We start from the raw sequence: 16,608 nt of genomic DNA, 5'->3' as shown, positions 1-16,608 counted from the left end.
GGTTGGAAAGAACCACTTTCACACAGCAAATATAAAGAATTCTTTACTTACAAGATAATTCTCTAGTGTAATTAACTGGCTCTGGTTGGAAAGTACAACTTTCACACAGCTAATATAAAGTAACTGGTTCTGGGTGGAAAATGCCACTTTCACACAGCTAATATAAAGAATACTTTACTTACTAGATAATTCTCTAGTGTAACTGGTTCTGGTTGGAAAGTACCACTTTCACACAGCTAATATAAAGAATGCTTTACTAACAAGATAATTCTCTAGTGTAACTGGTTCTGGTTGGAAAGTACCACTTTCACACAGCTAATATAAAGAATACTTTACTTACTAGATAATTCTCTAGTGTAACTGGTTCTGGGTGGAAAGTACCACTTTCACATAGCTAATATAAAGAATGCTTTACTTACTAAATAATTCTCTAGTGTAACTGGTTCTGGGTGGAAAATGCCACTTTCACACAGCTAATATAAAGAATGGTTTACTTACTAGACAATTATCTAGTGTAACTGGTTCTGGGTGGAAAATGCCACTTTCACACAGCTAATATAAAGAATACTTTACTTACTAGATAATTCTCTAGTGTAAAGTGTTCTGGCTGGAAAGTACCACTTTCACACAGCTAATATAAAGAATGCTTTACTTACTAGATAATTCTCTAGTGTAACTGGTTCTGGGTAGAAAGTACCACTTTCACACAACTAATATAAAGAATGCTTTACTTCCAAGATAATTCTCTAGTGTAACTGGTTCTGGGTGGAAAATGCCACTTTCACACAGCTAATATAAAGAATACTTTACTTACTAGATAATTCTCTAGTGTAAAGTGTTCTGGCTGGAAAGTACCACTTTCACACAGCTAATATAAAGAATGCTTTACTTACTAGATAATTCTCTAGTGTAACTGGTTCTGGGTGGAAAGTACCACTTTCACACAACTAATATAAAGAATACTTTACTTACTAGATAATTCTCTAGTGTAACTGGTTCTGGGTGGAAAGTACCACTTTCACATAGCTAATATAAAGAATGCTTTACTTACTAGATAATTCTCTAGTGTAACTGGTTCTGGGTGGAAAATGCCACTTTCACACAGCTAATATAAAGAATACTTTACTTACTAGATAATTCTCTACACTGGTAAAAATGCCACACATGTGAACATGCGTGACACATGCGTTTCACATGTGTGTCGCACGCATGTGAAAGAGACGTTTCATGCCACGCATGTGACACATGTGTGAAAAACGAATGTGATACGCATGATATACACATGTGATCATGCGTTTCACATGTGAATCACATGTGTAAGGAAAAACACCTGTGATACATGCGTGATTTCTGCATACAAAAGGCATGGTGCCTGTATTAAAAATTTTGCAAAATGTGTGATACGCATGATATACATTTTTTGTACACATGTGTAAGGAAATACACCTGTGATACATGCGTGATTTCTGCATGTAAAAGGCATGGTGCCTGTATTAAATATTTTTCAAAATGTATTCGTATTTGTCCAATTACCATGATTGTTGACATGTATCGAAGTTCTAATGTGAATTAAATGGGTTATACATGGGTTTTCCATATATGTACACAGGCAAATTTTGTTCAGGTAAATTTCATGTGAGATTCACCTGAAACAAGCTTATACATGAAACTCGCGTTCAATTAATGTGAATTGAGCTCAGCTAACATGAAATTCATGTTAAATTTTTCATGTGAAGCTAACCTGAATCAAGCATTCATATTAATTTTTTTTAAATGAAATGAAGGAGGTGAATTGAGCACCAATCACACAAATTCACAGTATTTGAGCATATTTTAGATAAGTCAATGCTAATCTATATATCTAGTGCACATTCTATTTTGATATAAATAAATATTCTTCTTGGTCTTGACTATGTGTTCATACTTCAATTGTATTTTACTTTCTTGATCCTTATCAATACAAATCCAAACTCACAATATCTCCAATGCAAGAGATAAGATGTAATAAAACAAAGAAGGCAAGCAAATATCCAGGTTACCTTAAGTTCACTCCTAGAATTTTGTTGGTTACGTTCAAGTCGCAATATTTTTTTAAAAAGTGATGTAAGGATTGGTAATTCAATTAAAGCATATGTATGCACTGATGAATATTTCATTTTTAATATGTATATATAAGTCATTTTGTGGTTATCAGTCATGAGACAATCCAATCCCATTGTGGAAATTGTCTTACTTGCAAAAGATGCCAATGCTTCTTTAAAAATTTTGAAGAAAAAAAGTAGTTTACCCTGCCACATATTCGTGTGCCTGTTTTAAGCCAGGGTTTCAGTGGTTGTCTTAAGTCTCATCCTAATAAAAAGCATATCTAAAAAAAATTGTGTTAATAGCAGCTCTTTGATTGGTATAGACTCTGGTTAATTAAGTAGATCATGACATTGTTTAGACAACTGTTTATTGTTGAGGACTGTATGTTAGCACCTTAATGCCTTTCATATGTTTTTGTTGTTGTGTAGCTGTCTGATTGATTTATACCTCATTTCGCATTATATTAATAAATTGAAATAGAAAGGTTCTGTTAATAATATTTGATATGCCATATTGAATGCCTTACAGTTATTTACAACTGTTTCCTTCTTATTTCAAAACATATTTTGACAAACAACAAACATATCTGGCGTATACACTAAATTTAGTCCTGGTATCTATGATGAGTTTTTTTATACCATTAGAAAATTTCAAAGTTTGGCTTCACAATAATATAAAAGTTCTTGTTCTTTCAAATATTTATATAAAATTCAGTTTAAAACATGCATTATTCATTTTTAGACTATAAACAATAATTTGAATTTGAATTGTCATGATTGTATTATATTCTGAAAGTACTTGTGTTTGAAAAAATATACACAATATTTAATTCCATGTGTTTTAGATTTCTTGAATACATCACTCCCATATCATGTCTTTGTTTAAGAGTTCTCTCCTGCATGTATCTGCTGTAATTGCTATTTGTACCCACGGCTTCCTTCATACATTTGCACTTATCCTTCTAAGATGTTGCTTGAATGATAAAATCCTGTAATACATTATCAGCCATCAGACTCTTGGAATACAGTTGCTGTAATTAAAAAAAAAAATAACCATAAAATATTGGCTTACCAATCAAGAATAAAGGATAACATAAATTTGATAAGTAATGATTTACCAAACTTACATATATATAATTATATATATACATAAATATCGTGTGAACAACTGGAGTGGAGAAATAATAGTTGTTGTTTTTGCAACATGTATTTATCTTGGTTGTTTTTTTCGCTTTTATGTAAATCAGGCCCTTAATTTTCTCTTTGGAATTGTTTTACATCTGTCATTCCAGGACATAGCTTGCTTGATGCTGTACTGGTTTTGCTCATTGTTGAAAGTTGTACATACATGTAAAGTGATCTTTAGTTGCTAACATTCAGTCATTTTGACCTGATGAATAGTTGTCTCATTGGCAATGATACTACATATTTTCCTTTTTTTTTAAATAATGAAAACTAACTCTATTCATGCATGTGTACTACACATTACCTGTGAATGTAATATGTATGGCATTTGGACCTAAATTGTGACCAATTTAACCAGATACTCCGCAGGGTGCAGCTTTATACGACTGCAGAGGTCGAACCCTGAAGGTTGAGGCAAGTATGGACACAACATTCAAGCTGAATACAGCTCTGAATTTGGATTGTGATTAAATAGTTGACACATCATAGGTTTCTGACACAGAATAAATGTGGTCTAATGAACTTATTTTTTTTGCTTTTGAGCAATTTACTATGCTGTTGAATATTAATCCTCTCAAAAAAAAAATATTTGAAGAAATTTTCTTTTTAAATTCTGAAATCTAAAATGAGAAAAAAAAATTGACCCCCACCCCAATTTTATTTCCACGTCCCCCTTTCTCTTATTCCAAAAATGATCTCAATTCAAAATTCTAATGGAGTTTGCAACAATAACTACTCATTTAAATACACCATAAAATATTAAAATATAAAATGTCATACAGTCATGGTAAGAATTAATAGTAACTTCTAAAAAAATAAATGGGGAATGTGTCCAAAAGGACACAGATGATGCCCCCGCTAGCATATACAGTGAAATGCAGTGAAGTTTAGCATTTGATAGTTCATTGATAACATTCTGGCGTATCATAAACAAACAACTTGTAACGTCTCATTTCATTGGCCGAAAGATTCAAATACAAAAACAATGTAGTCAGTGTGCACGTGAATTGACACAGGTGACCGACAATGGATGTACTATGTTACTATGAACGTAAAAACAAGGATTTGTTTAATTACAAACCTTTGGTCAAAAGAATTAAATAAATCTTTTGTTAACTTCAAATAGTGGGGTCGAAATATTATACTGATATTTTGTATTAAGTAATATTCTAAGTTCTTTATGCATGCAGCAACTTATTTATCGTGTACTGCATAATGAGAAATATAAGGATAAAATAAAATGCATGTGCCGCTTTTATACAAATGAATATATGAACCACTTTTAATTTCTTTCATACTGACGATAGGTTATAATCCTAACAAAGTCGTAGTCACTTATATCTCATAATACTGATCCATTACAATAATTAATGATGGGTTGCACTGACATTCCTCTTTTATAATTTTCATGCTATAAAACATACACACAGTAGCTAAACGTACCATAAACGGAGGGAATTGTCCCCCAAAATAGAAACAAAATAACTTTAATCGTATCATTTGTGCAACTGAATGAATTCAGTGAAGGCATGTTGTAATAAATTGAAAAGTTACATCGGCGAAGATTATTCAGTTCTTTTGCATGTGTTGAACAAAATAATAAATTAATACTTGTGAGAAATGTCGTAGTTTACAAGGAACAATTCTCATCGGAATTATTTTACATTGTCATTTCGGGGCCTTTTATGGCTGACTTTGCGGTATGGGCTTTGCTCATTATTGAAAGCCGTACGGTGATCTATTATAGTTGTTAATTTCTGTGTTATTTTATTCTCTTGTGGAGAGTTGTCTCATTGGCAATCATACCACATCTTCTTTTATATATGTATTTATAGTATACAAGGTATTATCCCGCAGTTAAGATTTGTCCACTTTTTAAGAACACATCCGTAAAAAACGGACGCCCACCGGACAGAAGGGGTCAGAAGGGCAATCATACCACATCTTCTTTTTTAAATATAAATGTACTGTTTTCGATTTTAAATGGATGAACATTTTTTTTTTAAATTTTATACTGTAAGAATAGAGCTGCATAACATTGTTGAACTATTCGTTAAAGTACATGTAGTATGTATTCGTATTTAAAATGAAATACAAAACGAAACATGTATGATAAACTGATAAACAAAATATCAAGAAATTAAGGATGACTAAATGCATGTACAAGAAGAAACTCACCTTTTTATCAAAACATTTTATAAATAAACACTTTTTTTTTAAAACTGATTGTTTCTATTTACATGTACATATTAACAATTATTATATACAATTTACGTTCGTTTTTCAACCGAGAATAGCAAAACCTCATGAGGTATATCGTTGGAGTTTATAAACTACATTTAATTCCCCTGTGCCATGGTTTGCCATCAGCGTTGTTTTTTTTTCTTTTTTAACAAAGCATGGTTGGTTACATATTATGAATTTGCTTATAATTTCGGAATTTTTTTTCTCAAGTAAACGGAATCAGCAAAAAAATCAAGAAAAGGCAGGATGAGCAACTTGTGGGGGGGGGGGGAACAGATGAGTCAATGAAAAAAAATATGTGGATTGAGTTTTTTTTAGTTTTTCATTGAACTTTTGATGTCGTCCCTTGATCCAGAGGACAAATTTGAATTAAATATTTCGATGTGAAAACTGTTAAGATTTTAAAGTTTAAAATTTTACTATCAATTGCAGAAAATTATAAAACCAATGAATTTCACATGCACATTTATAAAAGCTAGAATTGTGATTGCTTAATCAAGAACACAATCATGTACGCAAATACAACGATGGAAGCTTTAAACGACCTTGACCAGCTACGTGAATATTGATCAGTCCATTCAACGTTATAGTACATGTGTTCTATTTTCGCAGGTGTGAGGTCGAAGGTTTGAATTGACCAATGAAAACGATCGTTCCTTAAAGAGTTACTCTAATAAAGTTTGTTTGACTGATTACGTCGCAATACCTTTCGCTAAGCTTTACCGCATATGAGTATAACGTTATAAAGGGACATAACTCAAGAACTATAAAAGTGAAGATGCCAAAAATTGAACTTAGACTGAGTTTAGAGGTAATAAGCATTATATACACATTTCATTAAATTTAGTTGAGACAAACTTAAGTTAAGAGAACAGAAACTAAAAAAATCTTCAATACTTCCACTTGTAAAGGGGCATAACCCTAGAATGGTAATCAGAGTGCTTGTAATCACTGAATGGTGAAGATTACTTTAATTTATCAATTGGTAGTTAAGTGAATATTGCATTGTATATTGTACATTTTATATAGCCGACAACGTGATACCAATATAAGAACGCAAACATTTTGCGGTCGTATAAAAACGGGGACCAAATTAAAAAAAACTTAATACAGGGTTTGATTCAGCATATTAAAGAACCCCAAGAATTCAAGAATAAAACCCCATTGAAATTGGTCTAGAAATTAGCAACTTATACAAAGTATTAGAGAAGTATTGTTTTTGGCCCCTAATTCATTTATAAACAGTTTGTGCCATAACCATAGATAACCCCCAAAATCAATCCCAACCTTTTTTTTTGGTATGGAACCTTCAAGTCCTTGTGGTACAATTTCAGAAAGATCCATACACTTATACACAAGTAATTGTCTGGAACCTAGGAAAATACTTGTTTTGACCCCTTTTGGGCTCCTTGTTCCTAAACTGTTGGGACCATAACCCCAAAATCAATCCCAATCTTCCTTGTGTGGGTTCAAACCTTGTATTTAAATTTCATAGAGATAGATATCCATTTACTTAAACTAAAGTTATTGTACGGAAACTATGTCCAGTGGCAAATATTTTATGTATTCAAAACAAGAACAACTTGTCAATTCATAATATACATTGTATAGGCCAGTCTGACTAGGTAGGTTTGTAATATTATAAATGCTGATTATTTGAACTTCTGAGTGTGTGTGTGTATGGAGCAGGAGGGGATCAGGGTAAGGATGCCTTGAAGCATACTTGACATTGGAAAGAGAGAAAAATAAGCAAGTGTACATGTACAATTATACTTGAGAACAGAGTGCATCAAATTATTTATATTTACTGAAATTCTGCAGATGAACATACTTTGATATGAGTTCTTTTTGCAGGACATTCACACCTACATGTACAGTACATGTTCACCAGTGGTTTTAATACTGTACTTTCCATTCTTTTGGTATCAAGCTAAAATTGTATAAAATCTAAATTATTTAATCAAGAAGTCCATGAAGTCCAGACAAAAACTAGATGTAGTATGAACATATTGAACTAATGCTCACTAATTTATACCTTTACAGAACTATATGTACTTTTACTTTTGAGTGAATGCAAAGAACATGTAAGCAAACAACAGAAAGAAGATCAACAGCTTAGCTAATAAATATATGTACAGTATGAACTTTCTGGTTTTAATTTATCTATTCTGCTGTATACAGTTAAAAAATCATTCTAGGCATTAATTATTGTCAGATGTTTATTAGATCTTGTTTTGCTGTTTTAAGTTAATAGGCAAAAATGTTAAAATACACCATTTTGATATAGGAAAGACTAAACTCGTGAACATTAGAGCTGGTAGAAGTTTCTACAATTTTGATATTATTTGTCTCACTGGTAGTACACTACACTGTAATAATCTTTTTGAGAAAGAGCAGGTGCGACTTTTTAAATTTGAATTTAATGCACTACGGAAGAACTGTATTCTCGGGCCTGTTGTCATTTGTGTTATAATCCGTACTTCAAACATTTAACAAAAGAACAACTTTTCAATGTACATGTATCTTGCCAATGTGTGAATAAATTTACTGTCAAAAAACATGTCTTGTGTGTGTTTTTGTTAGATGCATTTCTTTTTTGTTTATTGTATAGATCCGGTGAGTTAAGCCCTTTTCACATCAATATACATGTACCAGGTTAGGTGGGTTTGGCACCACAAACTGCTAGCTATATAGTCTAGCCCCCATCACATCCTTCAATTAGTATGTGCCTGTCCCATGTCAGAAGCCTGTAATTCAGTTTGAATTGTTTTACAAATTTTTCGTTTTCATTTAGGGTCTTTTTATATACCGGACTACTGTAAATTCAGAAATTATTGTGAGGTTTTTATTAGCATGATTATTGCTAAAAATGAGACAGAGTTTAGTTGTAAACGCAATAATTTAAACTCGCATTTTGAAATATTTTTTATGAATTTAACAGGATTTTTCTCAAAATCCTAAAAATTAAACTTGCATTTAAATCTTAAATGATAAAATCAGAGGCAGATTTAGGTGGGGGCCAGGGCCCCCCATTTCTGGGAAAAATTTGGTTGATTATATAGGGAATCACTGAATCATGACCAGAGCGGGCCCCCTCTTAGGCAGTCAGTGGGCCCTCACTTATGAAAATTTCTGGATCTGCCACTGAAAATGGCAATGGGGGCAATAATAAATGCACACAATATTTCAGAATTTACAGTATATATGGTATAATGTATGGGCTTTGCTCATGGTTAAAGGATATATGTTGACCTATAGTTGTTAACTTTGATGTCATTTGATCTCTGATGGAGAGTTGTCTTTTCTCATTAGTGTAAACAATTTTTTTTTTTAAATAATTAGGTAATTTAAACATTACAATATAAGACACTTTTATTAGTATTAGGATTGGAAAACAAGTGAATTTTCACTTTTACAAATTCCTCTCTTTTCTTATTTGCAATCATACTACATTTTCTTATTTTTATATTTACATTACCTTTCATCTTCTTGAGCGGTCCACTTCCTCAGTACAAGAGGGTCCTAAAAGCATGATTTTGAGTTGGCTAAAAAACCTATAAGATATATTATGATACAATTAACAGGTTTCTTTGCAATTATCTGGCAAATCACTAAAAAAATTAAGCATATAAGAGTAGTTAAATAAATGTATTCTCCAATAAATCTTAGGTCCGAGACCACAATCATTTCGTAGTGCATTTCTTTTAGAACATAAATGAATATAAAAAAAATCCCACCTGCGCTTTCTCAAAGAAACTTTTCCAGTGTGTTGTACTACTTTTGGGACAAATTATATCAAAATTATAGAAAACTTCATCGGCTCTAACTCAAAATATGGACAATTTTATGTTTAGAGCGTCTTGAAATCTTTTGACAGCTTCCGAACTTGAAGTGCTAATTTTCAACCTTTTTCACCTGGACCAAATCACTACTTTCCTTTAAAATTCTGGACCCAAATTGTTTTAGTGTAATTTTACCCCCCTACTTGCAATTTGAGGCATTAAACATGGAGAAATAAATTTGGAAGGGGTATAAAAATTAATGGCCAGTAACCCACTGTCAACACTAGGGACTATATTCGTGAATAACGAAAATCAAGGGACGACAATTGCGGTCTCGGACCTTATGCATCTTTATTGACAACATATACCATGTATACAGTAAAAAAAGGATATGAACTCGTGATTACACACAGAAACGTAAAGAAAAGAAATGAGCAGTGCCTTTTTCTATCATAAAAAAGTGCCTTGGAAGTTGCCCTCCACTGGCACCCTGCCCCTTTTGATTTCTAGCTGGAGCACTGTATATTGATGTTGTATTCATTTAGATTTTTCCCAAGTAAGGTGAGTTGCCACTGTCATGACTGTTGGCAGGAGTATAATTAGGGATTGAAGTACAAATGTATGAGCATAAAAGCATAAAAGATTTATTTAAAGTCAGTTATACATATAACAATACAACATAATTAAGCTCTGTAGAGCTTTTATCCGACATGTAAGCTGAGCTGTCGGATAAAAGCTGAAGTTCAAGTTATGGCATTGTAGCCCACATCTTATATTTTTTACACAATTTATATAGTTCTATGAAAGAAAAGCAGAAGTTTTAGAAGCCCACTCCAAATTTTAGGGGCAAATGGGCCCCTGCTAATTTCAAACAGAGACATAATATACACATGTGTATATATGTCTCTGTTTCAAACCTGGATATTTAACTGGATTTGATCCAAAGTTGCATATATAAAGTGGGGTGAGTTGGTAAGGTAGTTCCCACTTGGATTTTCAAGGGTTTAGGGGGGGGGGGGGCTATGATGAAAATGTTATCCTGCATTGTCGTTACTCTTTTTTTTTGGGGGGGGGGGGCTTTTAGATTTTTACTCAAAACTCGTCCTCGATATTTCACTTTCATCCAACCCCCAACCACCCTATTTTCTCCCATACAATTCAAATGGTAGATGAATGAGACTGAGCTCCCTTAAAAAGAGTGGAGCAATTGAAAAAACAGGCCGTGTTGTTAAAAAAAGTGGGGAGTTTGGCGTTTTACCAGTGGGGCGAACTGACTTGCTTCCGTTTTTGTCAATTTTTGACTGATTTTCGGGGTTAACATGCATGACGTGGATAAAGTGACTATATATTTTTTTCATGAAAGTATAAAACTAGTCTAACATCGTCCTAAAAATGTGCATGATTATATTTACCTTTCATTGGACAAGTACAAAAAAGTTATCCGGATACACTTTTGTTGCGATGACTTTTTAAAATGTATGTTTCGTTCCCCGGTTTCTTCCAGTTAATCGGTAGTGTAACCCATTTCAGTATATCTGTTTACAATAGCTTTTTGAACCATCTGTTTGAAAAACTAAAGTTCTTTGTATCAACTGTCTGACCATTTCAAACATCAGCAGACGAGCGTCCTTTCGCGTCATATTATACAAAAACGACCACGGTGAAAAGATTTCCGGTTTTCCGTATTCGAGGATCCAAGCTTTCGTACATTTACGTATAATATCAGTCGGAAACCAGGTTGAAATAGAACAAAAGAATCGAAGCTCTCTATTAGAGAAAGCGATAAATGTTTACTGTATTGTTTACTATAGTGACAATTTTTTAAAAAGTTAATAGAAACAAACAAAACTGCAATTTTCTTCTCAATTACGAGGTGTTTTATTTCAAAAACACCATTTGCATAAGTTTTCAATTTATCTAGTACATAGTTAAGCAGAACAATCAGATATCAAGTCGACGACATGGGTATCTTTCAAGTTGGATGACAAAAATGCATAACCTCCGAAGTTTGGAAAATTGACAAACGAGAATTACTCTAAATCAGAGAATAATTAAATGTAACTGTTAGACAGTTAGAGTGTAATAAATAAAATATCATGTACATATATTTTACAAAATGAGGTCACAGAAAACACAGATTTTTGTTATTATTAATAAGAGTCTGCAATTTGAGCAATTTGAGCGCGGATCCGCCAGAGGGGGGGTTCCGGGGGTTGGAACCCCTCCTTTTTTTTGGCCGATCAATGCATTTGAATGGGAGCATATAGCTGGAACCCCCCCCCTTTTTACTCTGCGTTGGGAACCCCCCCCCCCTTTTTAAAATGTCTGGATCCGCCCCTGGTATATCTGGTTTACAACAAGAAATCTGTGAGGTTGTTCTAACTTAACATACAACAAACGAGAGTTTTCCATGTCTATTTTTTACTGACAATTCCGACATGTAATTATATATCAGTACATAGCTTTGGTTCCATACTATCATTTTATGAAAGACAATTAATAGGGAGAATACAGCATAAAAATTTAAAATGTCCAAGCCTTACACTTTGTACACCAACTTTAAAATATACATGCCCAAATAGGGAACCATTAAAAATATGCATTTACACTTATTTTATGTTTTTTAGCCCCAAAAAGTCCCATTTTTCTTCAAAAAATCTTTAAAAAACTTCGCTCCACCCCCCTTTTTAAAATTCTGGATCCGCCCCTGCCTGTGACCGTGTCCAACAGTTGTCAGTGAATTAGAAATTTTACTATAAATCTGACACAAGTTCAGTTAAGAATCTGTGACAATTTGGATTTTCCTTGTAATATTTTTAGGAAATGTCCTATAAATATAAAAAAAGAAGATGTGGTATGATTGCTAGGGCGTATGACATTTGTGCCGATTTTGAAAATATTCATTCTTTCATTTGCGCCGATTTCATTTTTTCATCTGCGCCGATTTTATAATTGCTCCTAATTAGATTTACAGGCAAGTTAATACTTGTACATGTACTGTATGTACTATACCATTGGTAAAATCTGGTTATAAATGTTGTTCAGTTATGTTAATTTTGATTCATATTGTTCTGGAACTTCGTAGTAACACGATGGACATATTGCACACTGAAACGTGCCGAGGAGTCAAGACTTTAATCATCAAGGGCCATACATATCGGAATGTCAGTGTCCTGAAACATAACAACATATCTTTCTAATGTACCATCAAATCGTGTAAAGCCAGAGTCACCACGGATTCTATTGTCAAAACACAGAACGAGCATAACCATGCGGCTGATGTCCGACAGACAGAGGCTAAATAACTACGGGTACGGTCAAGGAAAAGTCTGGAGATATATCTTGTCGGCCTTCTTCTTCCTCCCCGTGGTGAGCAGGGTACATCAGTTATATGCATGTTATGATTGATAATTCATTAAATTTGTACAAGTGGCTAACGGAAGAGGTCTATGGGTCATTTTCAAAAAATGTCGAATTTTGAAATTGAAAAAAATATTAAAAGTTACTTGTTCAAACAACCCTCTACATAAGCAAATCAAAACAAACAGTACTTTAAGAACAACATATTAAAAGATGCCATCTTAATGATGTCATACAAAAATATGTTGAAACATTTTTTGATCGGTGGTACATTATTTTGTCTATCCTGTTACCATTTTCAAAAGAAATTTTGGGTTATTAAGAAAAGGTTTAGATAAAATGTTAAGCTTGTTTTACGTAGACAATTAGATGGTTTTCAAGAGAATAAACTTCTATATATATTCATTCTGTAATATAATAGATTATTTGCCAATTTAAAAGGTTGTACTGAAAAATGCCTCTAAAAATTGGTTTTCAAAGGTTGTAAAAATTAACACCAGTAATGCAAGTCTAAGATAGCAATTTATATTGTTCGGCATTTTTTCACCCTTTCAAATAAGCCCAACATCAAGTAAATCCCTTATAAGTTAGTTTACTTTTCTCTATATTTCATTGGTAACAGGAACGTACGTTTCTGATATATTACTATATAAAAGTCTATCCTGTTACCTTTTTGTCTATCCTGTTACCGATATCAGTATTGCACCTGCGAATGCTTAATTGGGAAGATTAATACGTTATAACCTTAAGATGCCTTCAAACAACGAAATATTTCATTCGTTTTGCACCTATATGTTAAGATAAAAAAATTAACGACGTTTTTTTCTACAATTGTCTATCCTGTTACTGTAACCATAGCAACCATAGTAACAGGATAGACATAACAGGATAGACAAATTTCTTCGTTTTTGATTGCTGTTGTGAAATAACTACTCCCTTTGGTGAAGTGATTACGTTTTTCTATTGTGAATTTGGTTTCCAACACGTTATTGCACTTTTTACAAGTATACTGTTGGTGTATTTAATCAAAATTGGTGGTAACAGCATAGACATGAAAAAAAGTACGCTATATTTTTTTCACTAAATTTCTTGAAATTTCTTTTCTCTACACTGTCGTTCAAGAAACGAGGCGTTTTAAATGTAAAGATTACTTTGCACTTTTGAGATCAACACTGACTGATTCAATATTCATAGGGAGAATAATTTCACGGCTGATTTAAGTAGCGGTAACAGGAAAGACATGAACCTCCTGTACGCAGATTCAATTTAGTTTGTAGATAATATGTTACATACAATGATATAGAGGCTACGATTTTTCGTTAGAGTAATATTAAACGTTCTTAAAAAGTCCCTTTTGCAGATATCAAGGCGATCAGAAAATCGCAAAAAAATCATTTGAAATGTGTTTTTCTGACACTGTACGCAGACAAATACCCCCAAAATGGGTCTTAAATGCAGTTTAATCTTATCAAAATAGATGTAAGGTGTGTTTATTATTAATGTTCTGAATCACAAATCCGACAAGCTTTCATTTAAACCATTACAACTGAAATTTCCATTAGAAATAAAAAAGTTAGCATGGGTGTACTGAAAATTCGACATTTTTTGAAAACGACCCCTATAATGAATGAAAAATAACATGACTTGGATGGAGAGTTCTCTCATTAGCACTCATACCACATCTTCTTATATCTGTTCACCTGTAATTTATCTGTAAAAAAATCGGCTCAAATGAAAATAAAAATCGGCGCAAATGAAAGAAAAAATCGGCGCAAATGAAATGCAGATCGGCGCAAATGCAAAACGCCGGATTGCTAATGAGTAAAGACATGGCAGCCCTTCTGTCCATGACACTATTATTTTTTTCCACGGCTTTTCCATGTCATATTTAGCATTTTTTTGGGGGGTGAATTTTCAGCCTCGTTACTCCTTTCATCTACCGTTTTTCGTTTTGAAACTGACGAAGTTCCTGGGGTTCCCGTACTAAAATATTAAGAAATATTTTGTTGCATGGTTTCGTGCTCAAGAGCTGTGCAACAAGACAGGTCAATACCAATCAATACATCATACCCCCAAATACCATTAATTGAAAATCTCGGCACGATAAGCAATGTACAATACCCCAAGCCATGGTATGAGAAATCGATATTTAAAGTACGAGAATTGCGATCAACACATGATAACAGACAACCCAGACATGCCAGAGTTATTTGTTCTATTTTTAAAATATGTACAACAGGACCTATACAAACCAGTTCAAATTCTTGGAATCCCAGATGATTTAATTGAATCGAATTGGCTAACATAGAATAGTGATGAAGGGATTTTTCACTTTCTATTTTGGAAACGTCAAGAATTTTTTTTACTAGTCAGTCGGGCATATCGGATTACACATTTTAATTGCCCGAGGCGTAAATGATATAGTCCCGGGCGTCGGGCTAGTGGATTTTTTAACCCCTGAAAACGACCAATCAAATCAAAATTTTACTTACTAAATTTGCCGTGAAATATTCTAAAACATAAGTTGCCAAATATTGAAGTTCCTAACTGTTTATAATTCACAGTACCTTAATTCACTCATGTATTCCCCCCCCCCCCTCCTTTTTGAGAAAAAAATTGATTGATCATATAAGGAATCACTGAAGTATTACTGGAGCGGCCCCCTCTTAGGCAGCCAATGGGCCCCCACTTATGAAAATTTCTAGATCAGCCACTGCTTATGAAAATTGCTGGATCCGTCACTGGCACAATTTTAGTTTTATGTCATCGTAAGTCTAACGGGTTACTGTTGTTTTTATCCTTCATTCTTTTGACTTTTCTCAATTTATTGGATTTATGGCTGTAATTAACTACTACTTTAATTGGTATCCAGTATCGTACGGAACGAAGTATGTAGACTAAGTGTTTGTCGTGATTTAAACACGATAGTAGTGTTTCTTTCCCCTCAACATTATGAGCCGCATTGAACAGGATAGATAACCTCAGACCTCAAACAGTTACACTCTGAAACATTTTCAAGTACTTTCTATATGCTCATGTGTATTTTCTTGTTAGCATAGTTTTGTACTTGGACAGATAATCAGAATGATCAACAATCATGTATTGGCAATGTTAATTGGTCACGTTTGTTTGACTGAACAACCAAACCAGGTAATTTTTAATTTTGATAGCCTCACATGTCATGCATGTACAATGTTAATGTATACATTCAGTCATTTTTATAACACAAGGGTTACAAATAAGAAAATCCTAAATAAGATATGCAAATCTATAATCAAGTGCCATAACTTACTGTATGAAGCACCTGTTTGTTCTGAGACTACTATAACACATATATATAATTATATGTGTGTAACTGTTATAGTATTCTCAGATTTGGTTTAAGAATTATAAGGATTAAAGACTTTTTCAAACTCACAAACATTACCAACGGACTTTATTCAGTTAGAGAGTTAATCGCCCTGGTTTATACATCACTAACCTCTAGAAAAAAATGTTAAATCCTAAAATCATTGAGATATTTAATACTGATATAGCTATATTACTATATAAGTCCTTTAAATTAATCTAGGTATCTGAAATTTGAAATCAAAGATGTATACACACATATATATTTACAAATTCCACCCTTATGACTCTACAAGAGATAAATATAAAACTTTTTGTAGTTGCATCTAATCCACTATCAAGGGAGATAATGTATGCCAAATAAAAAGATTAGTAATAAAATCTTTTGATGATTATATGTGCCCCTTTATGGAAAATCTTCAGACAAAGGTGAACAGCTTTAATGATTTATTTCTTCAAATAGAAAATGGAATAAATATTGGAATACATAAAATTCAGGTGAATTTGTATCTCATACTTGTATGTTACTAAAATTGAACTCGCGAAGAATGTTAAATTTCTCTAATGAATTCCATGTTTTAATTCAGTTAACATTAAATATAACT

At 32.9% G+C, this 16,608-nt stretch overlaps 1 protein-coding gene and 1 long non-coding RNA gene across 7 annotated transcripts in view; both read right to left on the bottom strand.

The window, feature by feature from the left end:
- The window catches only part of LOC143068605 (uncharacterized), an 83,482-nt gene that overhangs the window by 34,011 nt on the left and 32,863 nt on the right, over positions 1–16,608 (bottom strand). The window lies entirely within an intron of this gene.
- On the bottom strand, positions 2,739–11,161 carry LOC143068563 (uncharacterized). The gene is made up of 4 exons (XR_012976196.1): positions 10,708–11,161; positions 8,992–9,067; positions 7,345–7,443; positions 2,739–3,115 (listed from the first exon to the last, which is right to left on the bottom strand). It is a non-coding gene; the product is annotated as an uncharacterized LOC143068563 (long non-coding RNA).

This window comes from Mytilus galloprovincialis, chromosome 1 (genome assembly GCF_965363235.1).
Source record: "Mytilus galloprovincialis chromosome 1, xbMytGall1.hap1.1, whole genome shotgun sequence".
NCBI lineage: Eukaryota > Metazoa > Mollusca > Bivalvia > Mytilida > Mytilidae > Mytilus > Mytilus galloprovincialis.
The sequence above is the reverse complement of the archived record's forward strand: the minus strand, read 5'-3'. Positions and strand labels throughout refer to the sequence as shown.